At 41.5% G+C, this 26229-nt stretch overlaps 1 protein-coding gene across 4 annotated transcripts in view; it reads left to right on the forward strand.

Moving 5' to 3' along the window:
* Positions 1-26229, forward strand: part of Hk (potassium voltage-gated channel subfamily A regulatory beta subunit hyperkinetic) — a 134088-nt gene that overhangs the window by 23741 nt on the left and 84118 nt on the right. The gene's annotated exons all lie outside the window — the stretch shown is intronic.

Genomic DNA, 26229 nt, shown 5'->3' on the forward strand with positions numbered 1-26229 from the left:
TGTTTCACAGAGACCTTTATCCGACGGCCAATATGAGTTTTTATGATGGAACTGACGTCATCAGAGAACCTCTAAACACGCCATCATGATCGTCATCATCTTCGCCGTGGATGGAAAAAACGCATATATACGTCCGTGATATTATGAAAGCACGACTCGGCTTTACGACTTCATTCAAAAGAATGTTAGGTACAATAGAGCTTTGGGGTCGGATAAAAAAAAAAAGAAGAAAGTGTGACGACCTGTCATCGACATATTATAACATCAACAAAGGAGAGAACGTTCTCCTTTATGAGAAGATTACACGTCACAAAAGGGAACCTAAAAATATACCGTAACAGTTTTTTCCCCCTGCATATATTTTTTTGCATTCAGATACACACCTACGAAGAATATATAATATACTCACCTAAATATCTTGGACGTCTCACAGAGTAGGTCTTGACGCTAAAAAATGGAATCAATTCGAGAGAAAAAGGATTAATATCACGGTGGAGTTCAATCCCTTTTTATCAGTAAAAATATTAAAACCAATGGTAGGCAAGCGCGGATCCAGAGGGAAGGGACGATGGAAGCGATCGCCCCCCTTAAGAGCCTTACTATGGAGAAAATTCGTTTGTCCCGTAAAACACGGGATTATTCGATTCACCTTCACAAGTCACTTCTCTGACACCTCGCCCTGGATGTGTGCCTCCGCTCTATTCGCAGCTAAAGATATCTGTCTTCTCTCAATTTTCGGCTGAAGATGTCTGTTTTCGCTCTATTTGAATCTGAAGTTGTCTGGCTCTGCTCTATTCACAGTTAAAGATGTCTGGCTCTGCTCTATTCACAGTTAAAGATGTCTGCCTTCGCTCCGTAAACAACTGAAGATGCCTGCCTTCGCTCCATTCGAGTTTGAATATGCCTACCTTTGCTCCATCCGAATTAGAATACGTTTACTTTCACTCCATTCGAATTTGAAATTGTCTGGCTCCATTCGCGGCAGAAGATATCTGCATCGGTTTCTTAGGCAGCTGAAGATGCCTGCCTCCGCTCCATTAACAGCCGAGAATGCCTGCCTTCACCCCATTCGAATCTGAAGTTGTCAGGCTCTGCTCCATTCGCAGCTGAAGTTGTCGGCTCTGCTCCATTCGCAGCTGAAGTTGTCAGGCTCTGCTCCATTCGCAGCTGAAGATATCTGCCTCGGCTTCATTTGCAGCTGAAGATGCCAACCTCCTCTCCCTTCGTAGATGAAGATGACTGCTTTAACTCAGGTGCAAATCCAGAGGGAAAGTGATGGGAACGAACGCCACTCCCAACAGCCGAATAATATAGGGAAAATTTACCTGGCCCGTAAAATACGAGACGATCAAACGAACTTGCACAATTCGTCCCTCCCGTCACATCGTTCTGAATCCGCGCCTGATGGCAGGTCCAGTGACGTCGGAACCTGAGTGAGCTGTGGGTGCTCGAGTACCCACGGAAATTTGTGGAACGGGTTCGAGAATCCCCAGAATCATTTCAGAAATCAAAATTACGTAAATGAAACTCAAGGCGAGCACCCACGGGTTCGAAACACTTCCGACGTCCCTCGGTAGGTCGTTCGATTCAGAGATGGATTTAGAGGCGGGCGAACCGGGCGTGCGCTCATTCTTCTGGGCCTGGGACATCAACGGACTTTAATCTGGTCCGATTGCACTCCGATGCGGCATGGTGTAGAATGATCTTGGGAGACAGATTACATTCTTCTATTCCACCAACCCAACGACAGTTTCGGTGGAGAATCTTGATCCTTGCTATCCGGGAGAAGCTCGTTATACCTTTATCAAAAGAATGAGCGATCGTTGAACATCTTTCCTGGCAGTAATGTTGTCTTAAGATGATATTCTTAGATCGTGTTCAGTACATCACTAATATTTCTTCCAATAATGGAAGAACCGTGGGATTTTACGGTGGGCCCGTGACGATTCTCATAATTTTTTGTTTTTTCACTGTTCCCCCCCCCCCATCATAGAGAGGCCCGTTGGACATCTCCTATCCTAGGAGCCCTGCTCCAGGATGTGGGGAGGGGACACATGGTCCAACCAGTTAGTGGCTTGTTTACAATGGGGCTTAGCGGGTTATAGCCCAGGGTAGCAAGTTTGGAGAAACGGCTGTTTGAAGAATGAGTGGCCAAAAAAATTAGTAGAATGAGAGAAATTGGATTACCCACCATATATCCGCCTCTGTCCAAAGAACAAGGAACTAGATCAGTGAATGACCAAAAATTGCCCTGGAAAGCGAGTAACCAGCTGAGTGAGCAACCAGAAGACTGGACCAGGACGTATGAAAGCATGTGAGTTAACAAGGGCGCGAGAAGTATACGACTGACCAAACCAGTATGCATGCAAGCGTGTGAGTGACCGAAACAGTGTGCAAGCATGTGTATGAGCAAAAGAGGAACATAGGAAATGTGTGACAACGTCAATTACTAAAAAAGTGACCTAGAAAACTAGTACACATCTCATTGATCAGCCGAAAGAGTGACCTAGAGCGCGTACAAATATTTGAGTGACCAAAAACAGTGTGCAAGCATGTAAACGAGCAAATTAGTGACTTAGAGCATGTGAATGAGCAAAAGAGTGACTTAGAGCATGTGAATGAGCAAAAGAGTGACTTAGAGCATGTGAATGAGCAAAAGAGTGACTTAGAGCATGTGAATGAGCAAAAGAGTGACTTAGAGCATGTGGGCGACTAAAAGAGTGACATAGAGAGCGTGTGAGCATGGGATTGACAAAAGAGTGACATAGAGAGCGTGTGAGCATGGGATTGACAAAAGAGTGACATAGAGAGCGTGTGAGCATGGGATTGACAAAAGAGTGACATAGAGAGCGTGTGAGCATGGGATTGACAAAAGAATGACCTATAGAGCAAAGAACCATGCCGGTCAGTTAGCGACCAAAAGAGTGGCCTAAAAGTGTGTACAAGCATATTAGTGACCAAAACAGCGTGCAAGCATGTGAGTCCCAAAACAGTACAACTTGGAGACACAGGCGTATTTTCAGAAGTGGGAATCAAGCGGATTATTGCAAAGAATGCCGAATTGAGTGGTCAAGAAAATTAGACTGGAATGGGAGAAGGACGGCAAAATTTGTGCAGTCTACCGGGGCCAAAACCCTAAATCTGTCTCAGGGTACAACCACCCTTACTTGTTTAATACAAGTGGGAAGCATCGTGCTTTTTCATAGGTGTGACACACATTTGTTATTCCTGTATCTCATTATATGGACTCATTATATGTATCTCATGAATTCTGACTAGGCGTCCTTAGTATACATTACCTGACGAAAAAAAATGAAACGCTACAAAGAAATGTGGATGAAACGTCGGGACAAAGATTCGTATTTTACGAGGTGCGATTCTCCTTTCCCCATCCTGGATCCACACCTGAAGGAATACATGAGATACGACGAAATTCGAAACGCCGACAAAAGCGCCTGTTCTGATGCTCCTTAAAACCCCCCATTCTGGACGCCTCAAGCTGTTCTAATCATGTGATCTTTATTTTAAAATCGCACACGCGACGAATGGCCGAATGTAGAATGTGATTTTAAGCGAAGTTGAATTATATAAAGCTGAATCCACACCAGCGGAATTGCGCAGAATTCTGCAGCACAAACCCGTTTTTGAGGTGTGCCTAGCACAGTGCGGGCGATTTCAATGGTCTATTTCGCGTAGCCACATCTGAAAACCAGTTTTTCCGATGCAGAATCCTGTGCGGCTCCGTCGGTGGGGAACCGCCTCAACATGCTATGGATTTCGTTACCACGTGAGGCACTCTTTGCTCCAATGTGGTATTGAAGTATTGGTGAACCAGTGATGTGTGTTATCGACATTCCACAGTTCGTCCTGATCTTGCGAAGTAGATAAAAAGCATTCATTCGACAACCAATATGCACCTTGCAAAGCTTTCTGCTGATGTTTCGTATGTGATGGAAGCGCTCATTATCCTATTGATTAAGAGCCTACGATGATAAACACGAGACGAGCTCGCTTGCCTTGTACGCGAACCATGGACAATGAACGTGTTTTCCACTTTATCCCACGAAAACAGAAATTTTTTTACATAAATACTTTTATCTCAAAATTATATTAATGATTAAAAAATTGTGACAATTAAGAACAATTTAAATAATTTATATAAGTTTTGGTAAATTTTTGACATTTTAATGCACAACAAGGTATCAATTTCATTTATTTGTCATTGAAATAAATGTTTTAATTTAATCACTAGATAGCGCTTAAAAACTTGGAAATCATAGAAGGAAAATTTTCAAAATTTCACTGATTACTGACAAGTAAGTCGGCAACTATAGTAAAAAAAAAAAAAATTCTGTTCGAATACTTTTGATTATATGATCATACAATCAAAGGCTAAAAAGTCAATAATTAAGAATTTAACAATCGGGAGGTTTGCGGGTAAATTCCGGAAGTTCACGCAAAATACCATAAATGCTGTAGTTTTTGTTTTTACCTGACAACTTTTTTGTTTCAAAAACGCTTTATTTGAATTTTTCCTGCCACAAATTAAAATTTCGACGTTGTCTTACGCTTATTCGTGGAATTTAGAAGCCATATTCTGTAGAACATAGATATTTTTAGCATTGAGAATTTCAAAAAATTTTTCTTTCTAAAATCTTTACCCCTTAGCTTAAATTCTTATCAGCGAGCCTCTCGCCCTCCTGGGCCAATACCTTCTAAAGCAGAAGACTAGCTCTAGAAGGTGTTGCGTGGGCCCACGCAGAAAAACTATATATGTACGAATAAAATAGAATTCCCCCCCCCCTCAACATGCTCAGGCATTGCAGTTGAATAGCTGACTGGTGATTGTCCCAATAACCAATTGATTGACACTATAGCTACAGGGCAGGGACAAAGTGGCAAATCGGTGATCCTTGTTGCATCCGGGACAACAACACCATTCAACTCGTAAGTAAAACGTGGGTTGTTCGGAGCAAAATGAGCGACCATGCACTTGCCAACAATACTAAGAAGGGCATGCTCCACGCGTTCATTAGCTCATGTTAGAATCATATTCAAATTCGTTTGGATCATTTCCCTATTAATTGGATTCTCGACAATTAGTTATTATAAAAATGTTTGTTTTTTAATTATTTTACATGAAAACGTAATTGTGTTTTGATATGTTTATTCTTTAATTAATGTTTTTTGTTGATTCACGTTGCATTTGCGCAACGTTCATTAAAAAAAAACCGTTCAATCAATTTTCATACAAATTTTCGTATGGAATTAACATTTTTTTGGAAAATAAAAGGTCCAATGAGTTCCATAGTATTTTCAAAAAAAATTTTTGCGAAGAAATTTCATTTTCTACGATTTTTCAAAAGTGGCATTTTTTAAAATTTTATCCTGATTTTCGATCTGGAATTTTTTTTTTTTTTTTTCCTATGACTTATATGAACAGAAATAAATTTTTTTAAGTAGTTTTTTCTTAAATTTCTTTTGTCACGGGATACATGATATTCTCTTCCAAAATCATAATCACCAATTACTTTAATTAAATGAAGTTAATTTGTATTAGTTTTTAAAATTTAATTAATTGGACATTTACATTAATTACATGCCAAAGTAATGTCCATTTTTTTTTTAACTTTTTTCTTATTTACTTCACAAATACAAGCATGTAATACACAAAAAATACATACACACATATTACAAACACTTTGCAGCCTCAGGGGACTGAAAATTCCTTCCAGCAGGCCTAAAGGAATAAGCTATAAAATATATATTTTTTCCCTTGCAACAGCATTATTACATTTATTAGATATGTGTTCAAATGTATTTTCGTTTATGTACATATATCTAAGTTGCTTATCGTAAAGCTCAATATATAATATAATTATCGTACATAATTTCTCTTTTTTTAATAATTATACTCTTTTACTCAGTCAATATTGTTTTTATGTACTCTTTCAATATTTTCATCGAAATGGTTTCTTAATCTACGTGTTTGGCAGTTAAAAATGATATGATTTATATTTTTATTATTAATAAATTAATTTTCAGCGTGAAAAACGTTTAATATCTTAAGGGCAATGAAGGAAAAGCTCTTTTTATATAATGTATTATTTGGTTTTGGCACTTGATAAACTCGATCATATCTATTTGTAGTTCTGTTTTGATTTTTCGTTAAGTAATTTTTATTTAATTGTGACAATTTGCGATAACTCTGTACGAAAAGTTTTGTCTGAAAGTTAGAGTATGGAATTTTATTTTGGAACTATCGATTGATATTTGAAAGCTTATTCTGTTATATATATTACCTAATTTCCGAATACTCCCGTAATATGCTCCTCCCCAAGCACTGATTGCATAATTGACGATTGAATATATCCATGCGTAGAATAAATCGAATTCTCAAATATGTTTTTTTTTAATAACCAGTTATCTCGTATATATAAGAAACTTGTGTAATTTGGTCGTGAATGGGTCAAAAATGGGTTAAATCGATTTCCGACCTAGTCTTGAGCAGACCAGAAACGTTTTTTCTTCGGCATGACAATATCAAATTAACTTAGCTAATAATGCAGTTATTGTATCCTATTATTATTTCAGGGCCGTAACTAGGATTTTTGCCGCCCCCACTACTTTAAAATCCGATCGTTTTGTAACGGTGTTCTTTGTTCCCACCTAGCACTGCCGCCCTCCCTAAATTTCGCAGCCCGGGGCAGTCCCCCCTTCCCCGGTTCCGGTCCTTTATTACTAAAAGAATGGAGTTATTGCAGCCAAGATTTTAGTGACTGACTCGCATCGCGAGGATCCGGGTTCAAACCCCACCTTCGCCGCAGTGGTGGTAGGCTGAAGTTGATTTACTGCGATTCCCAACGTGGAGGCGCGAATGCGAGTCGATCTCCCCGTTAAAAAGTCTCGCCGCAGAGAGCAACAGGCCGACAACATTACAATTATTCATTCATTACACTTCACTCACTACGAGTTGAGAAAAAACTCATTGTTTGAAAAAATCGATTGCAGATGGCAGCACTAAACATAACAAGTATTACACAGAAACAGACGTCACGGAAGGTTCACTGTACGTGCACACACATTCCAACATGTACCAATTCGTTAGAAGTTCCGCAGAGAAACATGGATGAGGTACATTTCTGATTTAGTAGTTGTAGCCAAGATTTTACCCAGGACCCTTAATATCATAACCTTTTAGTTACTTTTCCCATTTTTTCCATTAATTATAAATGCCTCTGTTAGTACTCGTTTCAGGCATTTTTAGTGCGTTTTTGCCTACCTGTTTCGACCATTCTTTGTGCTTAAATTTCCGGGCTTCACTTGGGCTCTAACCGGAGGGGGGGGGGGCAAAGATAGATTTTTCACACCGTAAATTAGCTGTAAAAACCAAAATACGGTGCCCGCTAAATGACTTAAAGGCCCTGTTCAAAGATATGAGAGAAATAAATCAAGGCAGAAAATTGATGAATAACAAAACAGAGTTGAGGCTTCGGGCCAAACTCTCTCTCTCTCTCTCCGTCCTCCATCAATATTCTTCTTTACCTGAAACAGAAGCACATAAGAACTCATTACAATTATGACGTAGACGTTTCGGAATAATCGTGTAGTAAGGACACGGCCAGTCAGTCAGACCGACCGGCGGCGTCCATCATAAAATTAGAGTTTGTACCGTGGGCCAAGTACAATGTAAGGAGTCATGCTGTAACATGATCGGTCGCATGGCAACTGGAAAATTGACTCAGGCAAATAACGGCTGCTACTATCAGCTGTGTGTGTGTGTGTGGTGGGAGGGCAGGTTGTGTGGAGAAAAGAGAAGAAGGTACCACACAAACTGGACATTGTAAGCCTTTGGACTCTCTTCGACGGTCCCGGTCAACATTAGTTGCCCTTAGTAACTGTGTCTCCAGTGAAATTCCAACTGCACCGTGTCGCCTTCGACTTGATTTAAATCTGCACGCGAACTTCCATTTTTTTGCTTCTTTTCTCTCTCTCTCTCTCTCTCTCTCTGGGTTTTTCCACACATTCGTTCCAATGATAGTTAGACGAGGTCTCGATTTCCCGTACCGGCTCCATATTGCATTCTGGAAAGATCTGCGACGCCACTGTTACGATTACTATTATTGACCGGGTTCGGGACAAAGCGGGAATTTGGTGTCTCCAAGGCAGCGTTTCCTCAACCTTTTTTTTTGCGCTTGCATGTTGAAATGAAAATAAAATTATACTTTTTTAGGGAGCTCTTGAATATAGTGTTCATGTTCTAAGTTTCCAAAGAGATCTTTTAATGATATTCACACGTTCTAAGATACCATTGGAAATATCTACGCGGTTGCGGAAGGTACAACAGTGACGGGCCGCAAAACATTGTGGGGGCATAAAACGGGATTAAAATGCATAGAGTAAGTGTGTACAGTAAAACCTCTCACGTAACGGTTACCTCCGAACAACGGACACATTTTCTTGGAGCAATTCACATCCGATTGAATCAACATTAAGGTTAACATCCGAACATAACGATTTCAAGTGGTGCCCACTTTTGAAAACAGAAATGAATGAAAAGTTATGATGCACATTTCATCATATTAGATAAAGAAGACGAACTGAACTGAAATTCATTGACACACACATATACAATACATGAATGCACAAAGTAATTACAACACGACACATATACAATACATGAATGCACAAAGTAATTACAACACGACACATATACGAACATACAACACACATGGGTCCACTTCTTTTATGCCTAAGGGATCAATGCGATCCGTCCAATGAAAACTACAGGGTGGGCACAAACTCCGTAGAGACTTTAAAAATTCATAAAAACCGGAAAAATGCTTGAAATGAAAACCGGTTTGCAGGGTTAGCATCGTTGGAAAGGACACGGGAATTTTTTTTAAGACAGGGAAAAAAACAGCCGATAGGTGGCGCTGACATACACAAATCAAAGAAAAGATACGCAAATAACGAACAGAATGCCTCCAAATCGTTTATCACATCAGTATGTATTCCACATGACTACCATCACAGGGGATAACACATTGCAGGCGAGTCGCAAATACAACAACGGCAGAGTGCAGCAGGTCCACATACACGGATTAGGAGCGCAAGTTCTTGCTCTCCTAATTACGGAATGTAGAGAATTGTAGTATTCGAATTTTTTAAGCGGGGAAAAATTTGCGAAACTTATATTTGATTAAGTGGTGCGGGCGGATATTATCCGATTGAGCTGTACCAACTGTACCAGCCCCCCGGGAACAGTCCTTCAAAATTGTTCGCACAATGTTCTTGTAAAATATCTATGTTCTGGGAAACTTTTTTGAAATAACAACCTTAGGAGCCCTTGCAATGATACGCGCTTCCTTGGGAACCATTGAGTGATATTCATTCTCTTAGGGCAGCGTTATTCAACGTTTTTGTCGTTACAGAACCCTTAGAATAATTTCTGTCTCGAGGAGCCCTTGTAGTAATGTCTACTTTCATGTCCACAAAATCACATGTAAAATATTCATGGCGTAGAGAGAATCCTTGAAATAATATCCATATTCTGGGGAACATCTGAAAAATTACAACTAACATAGTGGACCCTGGAAGTAATAAGAATGCTCTCAGAAACCCTTGAAGTAATGTCTTTCTCCATGTTCAAGGAATCATCTGTCAAATACCAATGTTGTATAGAGCGGTGTTTTTCAACCTTTTTGCAACTGCGGACCGGCAGAAATGGGAGAAATAATTTGCTGACCCCGGCAAAAGTAGATGGACAATTTCGCGGACCGGTGGAAATGGGAAAAATAATTGGCGGACTTGCTAAAATATAAAAAAGCGAAATAATTTTCGGACCTGCTAAAATATAAAAAGCGAAATAATTTGCGGACTGGCAAAAAATATTTAAATAACAGAAATAATTTGCGGACCAGTGTAAAATAAATAAATAAGAGGAATTATTTGCTTACCCGACAAATGAGAGAAACAATTTGACAGACCGACAAAAAGTAAATGAAGAAATAATTTGCAGACTTACACAAAAATGAATAAACAGAAGGAATGATTTGAGGACCGGCAAAAAATGAATACCGTACACAAGGCAAATAGTTTACAAAAACGGCGGGAAATAAATAGAAGGGAGAGATAATGGGAGAAATCACACATGCAGCGGCTATTGCTATGAATTGGACGAAATGTTTCGCAGACTGGCAGCGGTCCACGAATGTCCGCCCTAGGATTAATTTGGAATCACATTAGAGAGAAACGCTGTGCTCTAGAGCAGTGTTTCTTAACCTTTTTTTTTTGCCCGTGGCCCCCTTTGAACCATGTTTTTTGCCCGTGGCCCCCCTTTGAACCATGTTTTTTTTCCGTGACTCCCCTGTCTTACCCAGAGTTTTCGGCCCTTATCTAGAAGTAAGATCGACCGCTTGCATTGAATTGGTTTTTTCAGTGAATTTATACTGAACGAAAATTTTGCAAATAAGATTAGCCTCCAGACCACCGATTTAGAATTTATAGAGCTCCCCGCTAGTCCGAGTTCTATTCAGGGCCGTCTCAACACCATGGGCGCCCTAGGCAAAGTGATGCTATGGTAGTCCCATACTTAGCTGGAAATAAACAGCCTACATATTTCCTACTTATTTTCAAAATTTGTTGTACTATACAAAATATCATAAGGTGGGGTTACTTATGGACATGAGACCCCCAGGCATGACCCCTCACAACAGTGGGACTGACAGAGCTGCAGCCCGGGGCCTGATATAGTTTTCATCATTGTTTGTTTTTCACACTATCATTTTAATATAGAGGGGTCTGTGAAAATCTAGCCTGGGGCCTGCAAAAAACCCCAATCTAGGGAACCTGCTGCAAAATGTAGGCGGGGTGGGGGGGGGGAAGTCCATGCCCTAAGACGGCCCTGGTTTTATGAGTGGTTTTGTTGGATTCTGTAAGTACACTGAAGAGCCAAAAAAACTGGTTCACCCTCCTAATATCGTGTAGGGCCCCCGCGAGCACGCAGAAGTGCCGCAACACGACGTAGCATGGACTCGACTAATGTCTGAAGTAGTGCTGGAGGTAATTGACACCATGAATCCTGCAGGGCTGTTCATAAATTCGTAGGAGTAAGAGGGGGTGGAGATCTCTTCTGAAAAGCACGTTGCAAGCCATCCCAGACATGTTCAATAATGTTCATGTCTGGGGATTTAGGTGGCCAGCGGAAGTGTCTAGTCAGAAGAGTGTTCCTGGAGCCATTTTATAGCAATTCTGGACGTGTGGGGTGTCGCATTGTCCTGCTGAAATTGTCCAAGTCCGTCGGAATGCACAATGGACATGAATGGGTCAGACAGGATGCTTACGTACCTGCCACCTGTCAGAGTCGTATCTAGACGTATCAGGGGTCCCATATCACGCCAACTGCACACGCCCCATACCATCACAGAGCCTCCACCAGCTTGAACAGTCGTCTGTTGAGATGTAGGGTCCATGGATTCATGAGGTTGTCTCCATACCCGTACACGTCCATCAGCTCGAAGCAATTGGAACCGAGACTCGTCAGACCAGGCAACGTGTTTCCAGTCCTCAACAGTCCAATGACGGTGTTGTCGAGCCCAGGCGAGGCGTAAAGCATTGTGTCGTGCAGTCATCAAGGGTACACGAGTGGGCCTTCGGCTCCGAAAGCCCATATCGATGATGTTTCGTTGAATGGTTCGCACGCTGACACTTGTTGGCCCAGCAATGAAACCTGCAGCAATTAGCGGAAGGGTTGCACGTCTGTCACGTTTAATGATTCTCGTCAGTCGTCGTTCTTGCATGATCTTTTTCCGGCCGCAGCGATGTCGTAGATTTAATTTTTTACCGGATTCCCGATACACTCGTGAAATGGTCGTACGTGGAAATCCAAATTTCATCGCTACCTCGGAGATGCTATGTCCCATCTCTCGTGCGCCGACTATAACACCACGTTCAAACTCACTTAAATCTCGATAACCTGCCATTGTAGCAGCAGTAACCGATATAACAACTATGCCAGACACTTGTTGTGTTATATAGGCGTTGCCGACCGCAGCGCCGTACTCTGGTTGGTTCCATATCTCTTTATTTGCATACGCATGCCTGTAGCAATTTTTTCTTGGCTCTTCAGTTTATATAGTCACTAATATAAAAGCTTCATTTCTTCACACCATAATTTTTCTTCTCAGCTCTCTTCAGCCCTCCAAACCACTTGTCATGGCCCCCTTGAAGTATCCCAGTACCGCTAGGGGGCTATATGACCCCCCCGCTTGAGAACCACTGCTCTATAGGATCTCCTACAATCCCAGAACATTACTACATCTCTCGCCCAATGCTATTCATAACTATTGTGACCTAATGGGTATTCATTGACTGAACCCCCCCCCCCCAGGAACTTTCGGATTCCACGGAACCACTGGTTGAGAAACGCTGCTCAGAGACAAGTGATTTAATTCACCTAACGTGGAAAAAAAAGTTAAACGAATGCAGTTGCTGTTCCCCAAATGCGAATCGATCAGTATAAACCTTAAGCAATGCGTTATCATCACCGATAACTCTCGATCGTCACTGAAACCGATGCGCCAATGGGCACCATCATATCCGAAAGCAAAGCATGATGTCCGCTCAGTGGCAATTATCCCGTGATCACCTGACCTTGAATCCGGGACGGGAGAACCGAATTGCCTTCGCGTCTAGACCAATGACATTAATTATTCAATTTCATTGCAACAGATTCGTAACACTCTGGTGAATTGGCCCCATCCGGCCACACCATAAAGCTCGAGACGTCGTTCCTCGGTCTTCGCGGTCTTCGCAGTCAAATGCCGATAGCGATGTGGCTCTTTTATATTGGCCTCTATCAGTTCTTTAAAGGTGCCGAGCGTGGTTTTTTAGAGGCTAGCTTAGCAGCAGAATCGTTCAAGGTAGATATCCTCACACGCAATCGCTTATTTAACGTTCGCAACCCTGATTTGTCGCCATTGGAATTTATTACCGTTTTAGCCTTTAAGGGGGTGGCTCTGCGTCACTATTGATGATTCATCTTGGACCGTTTGATTTTTGTTGTTTTGAATCACATCACACTCTTCGCCAGTGGGGGGGGGGGGGCTGTTCAAGTATTACGTCAGCAGATTTTTAGTCATTTTTTGACCCCTCCCCCTTCCTTGTCAGCAAAATTTCACCAGTTCTGCCCTCCCCCCACTTCCAAACGCATATTGGAATCAGAGTGCAGCACCCCCCTCCCCCCCCCCCCCAGACGATCAAAAATGTATTTTTTGATGCAAAAAATGTCTTTAAAACAATTAAAATTTTGGAAGAAAATACCTTTATGTGTTACTGGGGTCTTGGAGGCCAACTACCCCCCCCCCGCCCCTTTTTCTCTTCACAACATATCTTGTTTATTTCGTCCCACTTCACCAGAGTGCTATGGAAAGTGACATGTCAAAGCGCCAGCTTACTGACGATGGGAAAGAAAATGCAAAAGTGATTCATCGAGTACCCCCATTAAACTTCTCCATGGGGAGGGGGGGGGTCCCCAGACTGGAGCCCTGTTGGACGAAAATTTTTCACTGGTATTCATTTTACCAACAAATAAATTCCAGGGCCCCCTCGAAGCACCAAGAGTGCTCAGTGCTCGTATCCGATTTCGTGTTCGCAAGCACTTGATTGACGCTTCGATTAACCCCACCCTGAATGAAAACTTCATTCAAAGATTACAATTTTGCAGATTTCAGGCATACCTATGTCAAAGTTGCCGTCAGGGGGGTGCTCTTCCTTTGATGATGGGCATATGCAGAGCTCGCGACTAGAGACCCCCTGCTCCAAGTCATATATGCTAAACCCATGGCCCGCATGCCAAATGGGTCCCTCTGTGTTATCTGTTGTGGCCACCTCAAACCTAATTTTGTAAAAATAAACTATGATAGGGCACATTTGCAGATCACTTAAATGACCCGTGGTGCAATGCGAGAGCATTCAAGTAACCCGTGGCGCATTCACAGGTGTTTTGAGTGACCCGCAACACAGTTCCAGAACACTTAAGCGGTACACATTTAAAGATCCCTTAAGTGACATGAAGCAGAGTTTTAGAGCGTTTAAGCGGCCGGAAGTGCAGTTCTACACCACTCAAGTTACCTGCGGCACATTCCCAGATTACTTAAGTGATCCGCGGCATAATTACGGATCACTTAAGTGACGCGCGGCACAGTTCCAGAGCACTTAAGCGGCCCGCGATACATTTCTAGAGCACTTAAGCAGCCCGCAACAGATTTCTAAAACACTTCACTGGCCCCGACAGATTTTCAGATCCGTGGGACATTGGTAGTGAAGCTGCTGCCTGTGTCTGAATAGCGGCCAATGAGGCAGTTGGCTCTACCCGTGCGTTTCGGATGATGTGACGGTCTTCTCGACGACTGGTCTGTCGAGGGCGTCCTAAACCTGGTCGCCGTGTAAATGACGTCTCTTCTGTCCACTGGTCCCAACACCTCCTCACAGTAAAATCAGAACGGCCTAGTTGACGAGCTACTCGCCGAGCTGACCACCCAGCTTCCATCATCCCGATGTTTCTTCCCCTATCGAACTCTGACAACTGCTCATATGGTCTTCGATGGCGGCGTAACGGCATGTCTACCTCAGCATTTCCTTTGCAAACGATTAAATACACTCCAGCAAGCTCTGCTTACCTGTTTTATACTCCAAGGAGAACGAAGTTCAACGCCCTCTAGTGGCATTACGCAATGCGCAATCACGCTGCATTTCTAATCATTTGCATATCTGCCCGACATGTACCTTCAGGCCAACTTTCGTTTCGATCCCACAATTATTTCTTGGTGCGCAAATTTTTATGGCAATGAGTGTATATATATATACTGTATATACACTAGCTATAATAGCCGGTGCTGCCCGGGTTTTCTTCAATGAGGCTTTTTGGATCACGTGATATCTCCCTCTTTCTTTTTTTTTTGTGTGAAGAATTTGACTACCGTATAGACATATGCCGTGCATCCCAATGCAAGGTGAACATACTGAGCACCTTCAATTTAATTTGTAGAAAAAAAAACTTTATGATTATCCATGTGATATAAAGTAATATGAAATTGATCTTAAGTGTCTATGTTCAATACTTTTCGTAATATACGCATTTAAGATCGGGTGATTCTTTTTGAAACACCCTGTATTTTTCTTCCTTTCTTTAAGGGGCGCTAGGTGTTTCGATTTCCCCTCCCCCTGAATTTCAAGTTATCCGTCTGCTGTTTCAGCTTTCGAAATGCTTAATTAAAGCTGTGGAATATTTTCGACGTACTTTTTACGGGCCCATAATTAATTTTAAAACATCCTAAAGTATATGAATTCATACAGTTGTATATCAAAATACAATACGGAGACATTAATTTCCATGTTTGAGAGGATATAAATAAAAAGTTGAGATCAATGTTATTGCCTGGATATCCAACTCGAAAGTAGGTCCGGATATAATTACTTCTTATTTAATTTTCTCTGGGCTTCGTACATCTCTAAGCGAACTCAATATTTCAAAAATCCGAGAGTTCAATACAATTTGTATTGTTTTAGAAATCTCTTCACCCCTATTCATCATCGTCATCATGAACAACCATTTTCAATCCACTGCTGGATGAAGGTCTTCTCTAAAATTTCCCATTCTGCTCTGTCTGATGCTTTAGCCATAAAGTTGACTCCTGCCACTTTCCTGATCTCGTCGATCCATCTTGCACGGGGACGCCTTCTCGGACGTTTAACACCGCAGGAGTACCACTCTAGAATACTTGTGATCCATCTTTTTGCAATAGGGGTCGGGGACCCCTATTCATAGGTGTTTATATAAATGGGGCACGTCAGTATTTACCTTGCCATAGATAAGTAGATAAGAAGACCACGTATTGTATCTTTTCTTCTTGTTATCTACATGGGGGGGAAACCACATCACTCTAATTGGGGAAGGTGAGACTCGACATATGGTTTTGACATCGTTGTTTCCATTGAAAAGTCCTTCCCCCTCTCCTTCTTTTTTTTTCTTAGAATATTTCAAAACTGGACACAGGGCAAACAAGTCTTAATAATTTTCTCTGCTTCACAAATGGTGTTGGACACTTTTATGGTGCAACGAATGCTCCAGTTGCAGAAACTGTTGCACTCCACCAGGTTGTGGCCCCCACAAAAGGGGGGGGCTGACAGGGCTCTAGCCCCGGGGCCCGGGGTAGTTCTCATCATTTTTTGCTTTTTCACGCTATAAATTAACTACAGAAGGGGCCCGTGAAAAGTCTGACTAGGGGGCCCCGCTCCAGGATGTGGGGGCCATGCCACCAGGTGCAATATTTGGGGGATGTATCGCACATACGGACATAGATGATAATAAAAATTACCTTATACCTCCTCGGCAGAGACTAACAATAGAATGGAGCAAAAATGAAACAAATGAAGCCATCCACTCAATATACACTGATGTCTCAAAAATAGCTAATAAAGTCGGTTATGCTATATATAGCCGCTGTGGTGGTCGAGTGGTCATAGTGACGGACTCGCATCGCGAGTATCCGGGTTCAGATCCCACCGTCGCAGCAGTGGTGATCGGTTGAAGTTGGTTTTCTGCGGTTCCCAACTTCGAGGCGCAAATGCGAGTCGATCTCCCAGTTAAAAAGTCTCGCCGCAGAGAGCAACAGACCGACAAAAAACAGTGTAATTATCCATTCATTACACTTCGCGCACTGAGAGTTGAGGGAAAACTCGTAGTTTAAAAAATTGATTGCAGATGGCAGCACTACACATAACAAGCATTACACAAAAACAAACCTCACAGAAGGTTTACTACATATTCCAACATGTACCAATTCGTTAGAGGTTCCGCAGAGGAACATGGACGAGGTACATGTCTGGTTTAGTAGTAGTAGTACTTCACTTACTAACAGTAATATAGTCTATGAAGACACGATTCGACTTAACGATGGCAGTACAGTATATAAAGCCGAGGAATTGAGGCAATAAAAAAGACGCTATAGACCACATTCACAATAATAAATAAGAACGTGCCACGTCTATAGCGACAGTCAATCAGTAAGTACTACAGACATTGAGAAAAATTAATGACAAAGATGAAAATATACATAACATGAAAGTTTTAGTTGAAAAGAACAAAATAGTCTTCCATTGGGTCAAGGCTCATAACTGGAACGTTAATAAATGAGTATAGGGATGAAAAAGCTAAGGAGGCAACAGGGAAGACTGAAATAAATGCAATAGAGTAAAAATCTCATCGATACAATTGAAAAACACGGGAAGAAATCCATAATTTAAAACTGGCAGCAACATTGGGACTGATCACCAAATGGAAGATATGGGATATTTCCAAAAGTGCCACTGAACATGGTGCAGGGTGATTTCCACTTTAATCAAGTTCTGAAGTAACATTATCGCCTTTGGGGTGTACCAAAAAAGATCTTTCAAATGCATCTTTTGAGAAAGCAATCAGTGATGTTAAACATCTGATATATAAATGCTCGCATTTACTGTATATATCAGGTTTTGTCATACAACCAACTACTGCGTATGCATAAGTAGTTAGATCTAGATCAGTGTTTCCCAAAGTGGGCAATATTGCCCCCAGGTGGGCGATGGAATGGTCCAGGTGGGATAGAAGCTACGGATTTAACAACAGGATCCTATGGGTTCACTTGAGTTGGGGGCCTATGGGAGGAAAAATATTCTGATGAAGTGGGCGATGGAACAAAAAGTTTGGGAAACTATGCTCTACAAGGTTTTAACAACTAGCTGTTGCGAAGATATATTTTGGAAAGAGAGAAAATTCAACTACCCCTGCGGGGAATCGAACCCACGTCGATTGGGTTCGATTCCCATCTTCGCAACAGCTAGTTGTTAAAACCTTCGTATGGTAGCGGAGAGTTACGTCATCCTTGTAACTATGCTCTAGATCAGTGATTACCAACGTGGGCATTAACGCCCCCTTGGGGGTGATGGAATGTTCGAGGAGGACGGTGGAAGCCACGGGTATAACATACAAATACAAATACAAATACCACGCCACAACAGGCAAATTGCCCAACGAGGTGGCTGACTTAAGAACATCATGGATCCCCGAGCCATTTTTTGGAGGCCCTACATACTACTGCTACACCACACATGCACCCCCCCCCCCCGCGGAACCCCCAACGAATCGGTACATGCGGGAATGTGCGTGTACGTGTAGTGAAACCTGACGTGAAGTTTTTTTTGTTTCTCTGTAATGCTTGTTATGTGTAGTGCTGCCATCTGCCACCAGTTTTTCTAACTACGAGTGAAGTGTAATGATTGAATAACTAATCGTTGTAGGACTGTTGCTCTCTGTGGCGAGACTTTTTAACGGGGAGATCGGCTCGCATTTGCGCCTCGAAGTTGGGAACCACAGAAAACCAACTTCAGCCGACCACCACTGTGGGGTTCGAACCCGGATCCTTGCATCGCGAGTCCGTCACTATAATAGGGTCCTATGGGTTTGATTGCGCTGGGGGGCGATGGGAAAAAAATTTCTGAAGAAAGGGGGGACGATATGGAACAAAAAAGGTTGGGAAACTATGCTCTAGATCATAGTTTCCCAAACCTTTTGTTCCATCGCCCCCTTTCTTCAAAAAATTTTCCTTATCATCGCCCCCCAAATCAAGCTAACCCATAGAATCCTATACTAAATCCAAAGCTTCTACCGCCCCCTTGGACCTTTCCATCGCCCATTGGGGGTGATATTGCCCACTTTGGGAAACACTGCTCTGGATGCATATTCTAGCAAAACTAGTTCAAACTAGAAGTAAATTTATCTACATGGTTTGTTTCCCCCCCCCCCATTTATGTTTCCACCCCAAAAAAAACTGAAAATTCGTTTAAAACGAGAAGTCCGTTATAACGACAATTTCCCCTCTGATTGGTAACTGCCGTTATAACGCGAATTCTTACTGTAGTTCATTCAGTTAACACCTGTGCGGACCAGCGTATGAATTATGCACGTCCAATGACGTTCCCACGACCGCTTCTTTCGCTATCCGCCAGAAAGGACTTGACTGAGCTTTTCTCGGCGTGCCGAGCAAACACACAGAACAGTTTGTTCCCCGTCCGTCGGATCTTCTTTTCCACCCCATCGTCGGTACGGATGGCGGGTATTATGCTTAGCCAAGCGGATTCTCTCCCATTGAATAATAATACGACACACGTATGCACCTGTTCCGGATGATCCCCGTTTCCATTCGGTTCATTAACTTCTCCATCAATCGAATGGTTCTACAATCTCACCGAATCGCTTTCTGCGAGCGTGTGCGTTTCCTTAATCGAATTCACCGAGAACTAGATTCACTTTTCTTTTTTTTTTATTTCCTTTTTATCGAAACATATTTCTTTGTGAACATTCTCATTTGCTTCGAACTGCACTATCGAGTGTTTTCGTGTCGTAGTAGCGCTGTGGTTGAAGTGGTGCCGGAAGAATTTCTGCAGTGCTTTCCACAAGAAAAATTTAGCGAGCCGTTTGGGATTTTACTCCAAGTGTTCTGCTTCGGTTGACGCTCCCGCTTCCGCAGGCAACTTTTCATACAGTAAATTAACTTATTCATTTGTGAATATGAATGATGCTGAATAAAAAAAATAGATGTGTTTGGGTATATTTTTGCTTTTGAAGTCGGGGGTCTTCAACATTTTAGGCATCGTGGGCTGACATCGTTTACTCATACTGAGGTATTTAGAATTCTTAGATGGAATCTAGGTTTTCAGTGGCTTGGAAAATATCCATGGTCTAAGAATCACGTGGGAAATTTCTGTATTCCAGAAAATCATTTGGAGAGTTTATATATTCTAGGAATCACTTGGAAAATTTCTATACTCTGAGAATCACTTGGAAAATTTCTATACTTTGAGAATCACTTGGTGAGTTTCTATACTTTGAGAATCACTTGGTGAGTTTCTATTTGCTTGGAATCACTTGGAAAGTTTCTGTATTCTAGGAATCACTTGGAAAATATTCACGATCTGAGAATCACTTGGAAAATATTCACGATCTGAGAATCACTTGGAAAATATTCACGATCTGAGAATCACTTGGAAAATATTCACGATCTGAGAATCACTTGGAAAATATTCACGATCTGAGAATCACTTGGAAACTATCCATGATAAGAGAATTACTTGAAAAATAACCATGATCTGAGAATCACTTGTAAAATATCCGTGATCTGAGAATCACTTGAAAAATATCCGTGATCTGAGAATCACTTGAAAAATATCCATGATCTGAGAATCAAGGGGAAAATATGTAGGGTGGGAGAAAATCACTTGCAAACTTTTTACATGCTAGACATCTATTAAAAAGTTTCTTTATCACTTGAAATATTTCTATATTCAGAGAATCATTTCAAAAATATGCGTGGTCTGAGTATCACATGAAAATTATGAATGGTTTGACAATCACTTGAAAAATTTTTATACTCTAGGAACCACTTAGAATACTTCTATATTCTAAGAATCACTTGGAAAACATGCATGGTCTGAGAATCGCTTGGAATATATTCATGGAAAACTTCTAAATTCTAGAAATCACATCGACTATCCCTTCTCCACAGTTTTCAAATTTTCAAGTACTAGTGTCCATTCAGTTTTTGATTTGTCAAGCCATGGTGTCGACGCAGTTTTCGATTTGTGAAGTCCTTGTGTCCACACGCTCAATTGTACTTCGTAAAGTATCAGTTGTTCCCTTATAATACCCTGATTTTGATAATCTTTTTTGCTTAGCAAATCGGAATAGGGCATATCACTTTATATTTGCGCATTCACTCAGAAAAATCATGAATTCCGACGCTATTCACAACATCAACAAACCGACCATGACCCCCGCTCTGTCCCCTAAAAAAGGGGATAAGACACTATTCACGAATTCACATCTAAGTGCTCGACTTTTGGTGAGTAGTGTACATAGAAACTTCCACCTGGCGTCGAGTCTATTCTGGAACACTCCCTCTCGAAATACCATCAGTTAGTATATATCGAATAGACGATTTGGGAACTAGGATGGAAAACTTTATTGGGTTGTAGAGTTTTTATTGGATTTGTGGCTCCCTCGAGGGAGAGGAACATTCCGTTTATTATAACATGGAAACCGATATTTATCAAATTTTTATGAGAGGTCAATAGTTCCATAACGCACAGCAAAGAAATAGCAAAACCACGCTCCATGGAAACTATATCTAGATGTAGCATCTGATCATGTTATTTCGGATCCCAATATTGAATTTTTAAGGCAGTAGTATACACATAGTATAGATGGGAACTCGATGTTCCAGAAGAAGAGGGAGCTCCATATCTCAATTGAATCTGTGAACCGTTTTTTTTTTAAATTGGTTTTTTATAACTCGAACTTTCACTCGGAAAAAATGGGGCAATAAAATTACTACTTGAATACGATCGAACTTTTTCTAAGTGGATAATAGTTGGTATCGGAAGCGGAATATATATCCATTTGAGCGGGTCTTGAAAAATCCAATTACATTCCTTCCAGATGTTTAGTTTTTGAAATTGGTGAAAAAGGGGGTAGCTGTCCAGTCAATAGGTTCTCAACAGGTGGTCCAACGGAGCCTGAGCCCAATGGCCGCGAACCGAACAGAAGGGACCAGGGGTAGCTCTTGGGGTCCTGAGAACCGTGTGGCCTCACGGGGCAACGCTCTAAGAGGAGGGCTCCAAATCCGAGTTGAAAGGGCAAGAGAAAAGCTTAGTCGAACAAAAAAAACGTGGTCGAGAGCGCTAAAAATAAGTTCCTCGCGTAGAGATTTTTTTCTCGAGCCGCCCCCCGAGCTCGGAGGGCTCAGAATTATTGAACGTTTTCACTAGCTCTGAAATTATTTCTTTTATAACATCTGAATTTTCATTAATTCTATTGGGCGCTCGATAGTATCGTAGTTATCACCCTGTATAAGCCGGCACGTGCGCAGCCTATTGACTTTGACCTTTGAAGACCGGACACAACTCGCTTCCCATCTCATAGAGATATCGAAGCGTTCCCGGAGCCTATTGGCTGCAGATCTTGTGCCATGTGCTATTCTCAGGTGCCATGGGACGCTATATCGTAAGTTGGAATAACCTGTGAAAATGATTAAAGAATGCTGCTGTTGCGTAAACCACTAAATGCGTAGCTTCAGTCGACAAGGTCTATTAGAAAGCGAATCGATAACGCACCATGTGCTATTCATAGGAATCATGAGCCACTATTTAAATCGTGGATGTGAACCTAGTGAAACAGCTGTTTCGTAATATAGGTTTAGGTGTTGGGCCCATAGTCCGAATCGCCCGTTGGCGTAGTATAAATAAGTGAAGTTGCCCAGCTTGATACGGCAGTCCGTTGTCACCGCCCTCAGCTCAGCAGTACAGCGTTTTGGTTCAGCATGGTATCCTGTCGGCGCCACTTTCCGCTAAGCAGTGCAGCGGACAAGTTCTACACAGTAGCCTGTAGGCACCACTTTCACTTTATCCAGTTCAACGAGGGAACGTCACCGCGATCTCCATTTATTTAATACCAAGGAGAGTTGTGGAAAATCAACACCCGAAAAAACAGATTCAACATTATATCATCAAATGCGAACTTACGAATTTTACCTACAAGATCATCGTTCATTACTTATCTTTACTTTGCCAAATTTTGATGTGATCATGGCAGTCGTTGTACACAAATTTGATTTATAAATAAACAAGTGAAAAACGCTAGATGTAAAGTAAACGCTAGATGCATCCATAACTTGGGAAACGCCTTGAAATCTGCAAAAGATGCAAGGAGAGATGTATTTGGTTTTATCTATCGAGATCCAGTAGAATACTTTGGTGAATATGTTTCCATATAAAAGAACTACTTCGAAGCATAAATAGGCACACAGTGCTGAACAAAGGTTGACGATGCCTCTGGGAGCCGCGACGCACAATCTGAGAAACACTGTTGTGTAGTGATAGCTATTTATAAAATCAAAAAATACCTCTCGAAACATGCATCATATACATAGGCCTTGAGACTCGAAAATGCAAGCGTCTGATTGGACAACCGGCTGAATATTTTAAATTCTTTTTCCCGAGACACACACATGTGGAGTCCATTAAATGTTCGTCATGTCTTCTCTCTAAAAAAGAATTTCTGCTGTTAAACGTGGGGTCATTAAGATGAGAATTGTGAAAAAATAAAAGAAAACATAGAGAGATAGCGATCATACACTGAACACACGCATAGGTGGAGGGCCCCCATTTCCTCCCCGCCGTTCAGTTATGAAATTGTACTATTGGTATAGACGGTAGAGGGCAAGGTAGGCATTCGACTCTCCCCCACTCCCGCTTTCCACAGCCTTGGTGATGCGCCTCTTCCTACCCCGTTCGAGGAGCATGTATCAGCTCATGGCCAGACGCTGAGCATGTTAAGTAGAAACATGCGGGCCACTTCATTGACTTAAAAACGTATCGTGGGTCACCTAAGTGGTCTGGAACGACATCGCAAGTCAGTTATGTGATCTGGAATTGTGCCGCGGGGCGCATGAGTGATAACTGTGCCATGAATACTTTTAGTGATGCGTAACACTGTGCCGTGTGTAACCGAGTACGCTGGAACTGTGCCGCTAGCAACTTCAGTGATGTGGAACTGTGCCGTGGGTGATCACTAAAGTGATCTGTGGTTATGCTTAGTTCATTTTTACAAATTAAGGTTTGAAGTGACGGGTTACTTCAGAATGACTCCAAGGGCCACATTTGTCTCAAAGGGGGGGGGGGCATGGATTGAGCATGTATGCTGTATAGCAGGGGTGGCCAACTTCTCTCTGTTCAAGGGCCAACCTAACGCGTGTCAGACGCAGTGTCGCGGGCCGCACCATTGACAGAAAAAAACTCCGGTGCATAAACCGCATGCTGACGTGGAGAAAACTCCGGCACGAGGCATATGAAAGCCACACCCACTAGGATTGCTTGCCACGGCATCGCGGGCCACAAACAATTTGACGAGATTTAGTACTAATTAAATAAACTTTTCATTTAATTAAATACAAATTATAAATAATTATTATAATTATATAAGAGTATTTACATGTTCACTCAAACAGCGCAGAAGCAAACTGCGTAAATATCTGCAGCGTGGATTACAGCTTCTTACAAATATTCAATATTTTCAATAATCAACCAAGATAATTAATATAAAAAAAAATTATATTCAGGCCATTTTTTATAAGATTTTTGTTTTTGAAAAAAAACCACTTATATCTTATAACATTTAAAGATATGCCATCAAAATATACCCCAACAATATAAAATGTGATAATAATGAACCAATATATGATATTTTTCAGGGGAAAAAGTTATATTTAGGCCACTTTTAACGCGGTTTTTTGAAAAAAAAACCACTTGGTTTAAACCAGTGATTCCCAACGTGGGCGTTAACGCCCCCACTATGGGTAAGATTGCGTTGGGAACAGAAAAGGCTGGGGATCTATGGTTTTAATTAAACAACTTTACTGCATTTAGACTTAAATTAATTGTTAAGAAAATCATTTGATCTTTCTTTTCTTTTAGAAAATTATGAATGTTAATGCTCTAACCAGAATGGACAATGTTATACTTTTATAAAACATTTAAAGTTTATGAAAAAAAAAAAAAAATTTATCTCTTGAATTTTGTTATTTTGAATTTTGTGCAATGATTTTCTAGTTTGTCTTGTTTTCTTCGTGCTTGATGACTGAATGTTTCTACCAATAGGCAGCAGCACATTAGTTTTGAATTTTTATGGGGAAAAACGTCAAAGGGAAATATGTATTTTGCTCGTCGAGATTTCCAAACACCTTCTATAGCTGAAAGCCTCCGTGAGAAGCTTTTGACGTCACTGAAGTCGTGTCACACCATTTCACCTGTAGCCATTGGATATAGCAGTCCGACGTACGTGAAATATTTACCTTTTAGCAGTGTGTCCAATGGCTATATGTGAAATGGACGACTTCGGTGACGTCCCGAGCTTAGCGCGGAGACATTCTGCTGTAGACGGTGTTGGATTACCATCGCTGATCTCCGACGATTGCGCAAGAAAAACATTTGCTACTGCTACTTCCATAACTCCCACAGTAGGTTTTTGAAATCAATCATGTGTTTAAAGAGGTTTTGTAAATGCGGATCTTGAAAATACAAATTGTTTTTGTCGAGTTCGCATCAGCCACAATTTCGCCAATCGAAACTCTCTAATGTAAAAAAAAATATAATAGTTTTTCATCCTGTCGCGGGCCGTGCAAAATCACCTCGAGGGCCGCATGTTGCCCGCCCGCGGGCCAGCCGTTGGCCACCACTCCTGCTGCTGTATATAGCGATAATTATTTTTATAATATAAAATAAGAAAGCTCTCAAAAAAAAAAATATATATATATATGCGTAGAGAGCATTATCTAGCATCATGCATCATCCTTGAGCCTAGATAAATGCAAGCGTCTGATTGGACAACCGCCTGAATATTTTAAACTCCTTTCCCCGAGTCCCGTGTGGAGTCTATTAAATGTTCATCACGTCTTCCCTGTGGAAAAGAATGTCTGCTGCTGCTGTTGTTTTTTCATGTTGTTAAACGTGTGTCATTAAGATGAGCATTTTTTTAAAAAAAGAAAAAAGCATAGATAGCGATCATAACAGCTGGTGAACACTTGAATATCTGACATTCCATTTCACTTGACGGCGAATCTCTCTCTTTCTCTGTCTCTCGGATTATTCTTTCGAAAACGGAAAAGATGTCGTTGGTTATCTCTACGCGGAGCATTTTGTCAACGTTTAAACGGCACCCACTCTGGTGGGAAATAAAAGAGGTACATACCCTGTGACTAAGCAAGCAATAAGTCATCGTTCAAGTCTTTAAATCTCGTGGTGCGAGTTGATGACAATAATCTTCGCCCAATTTCTTTTTACTGTTTTTTTAAAAAGAAGAACTTTGAAATGGATTTTCGTGGTTTTTTTTTTTCTTTTTTGGCGCCCTTCTCACCTTGCAACATCCAAGCCGTGACCGTGTGGTGCCAGTTGCCAATTTTGACACGGCAATGGAGAGGTTTTTTTTTTGTTTTGTTATATATTCCTTAGCAAGTGGACATGTGCCAAAAGAAGCAGAGTCAATCTCTCTCTCTCTGACTTTCTAATTTCGGGTGTATACGTGCCCTTCCTACCTACCTTCTCCGTAAGGAACTTCGTAATTTTTGTCAAGCGAAGCCC

Source organism: Pholcus phalangioides, unplaced genomic scaffold (assembly GCF_987345545.1).
Source record: "Pholcus phalangioides strain wild (caught in Gottingen) unplaced genomic scaffold, Ppha-v1.0 ptg000010l_1, whole genome shotgun sequence".
Classification (NCBI taxonomy): domain Eukaryota; kingdom Metazoa; phylum Arthropoda; class Arachnida; order Araneae; family Pholcidae; genus Pholcus; species Pholcus phalangioides.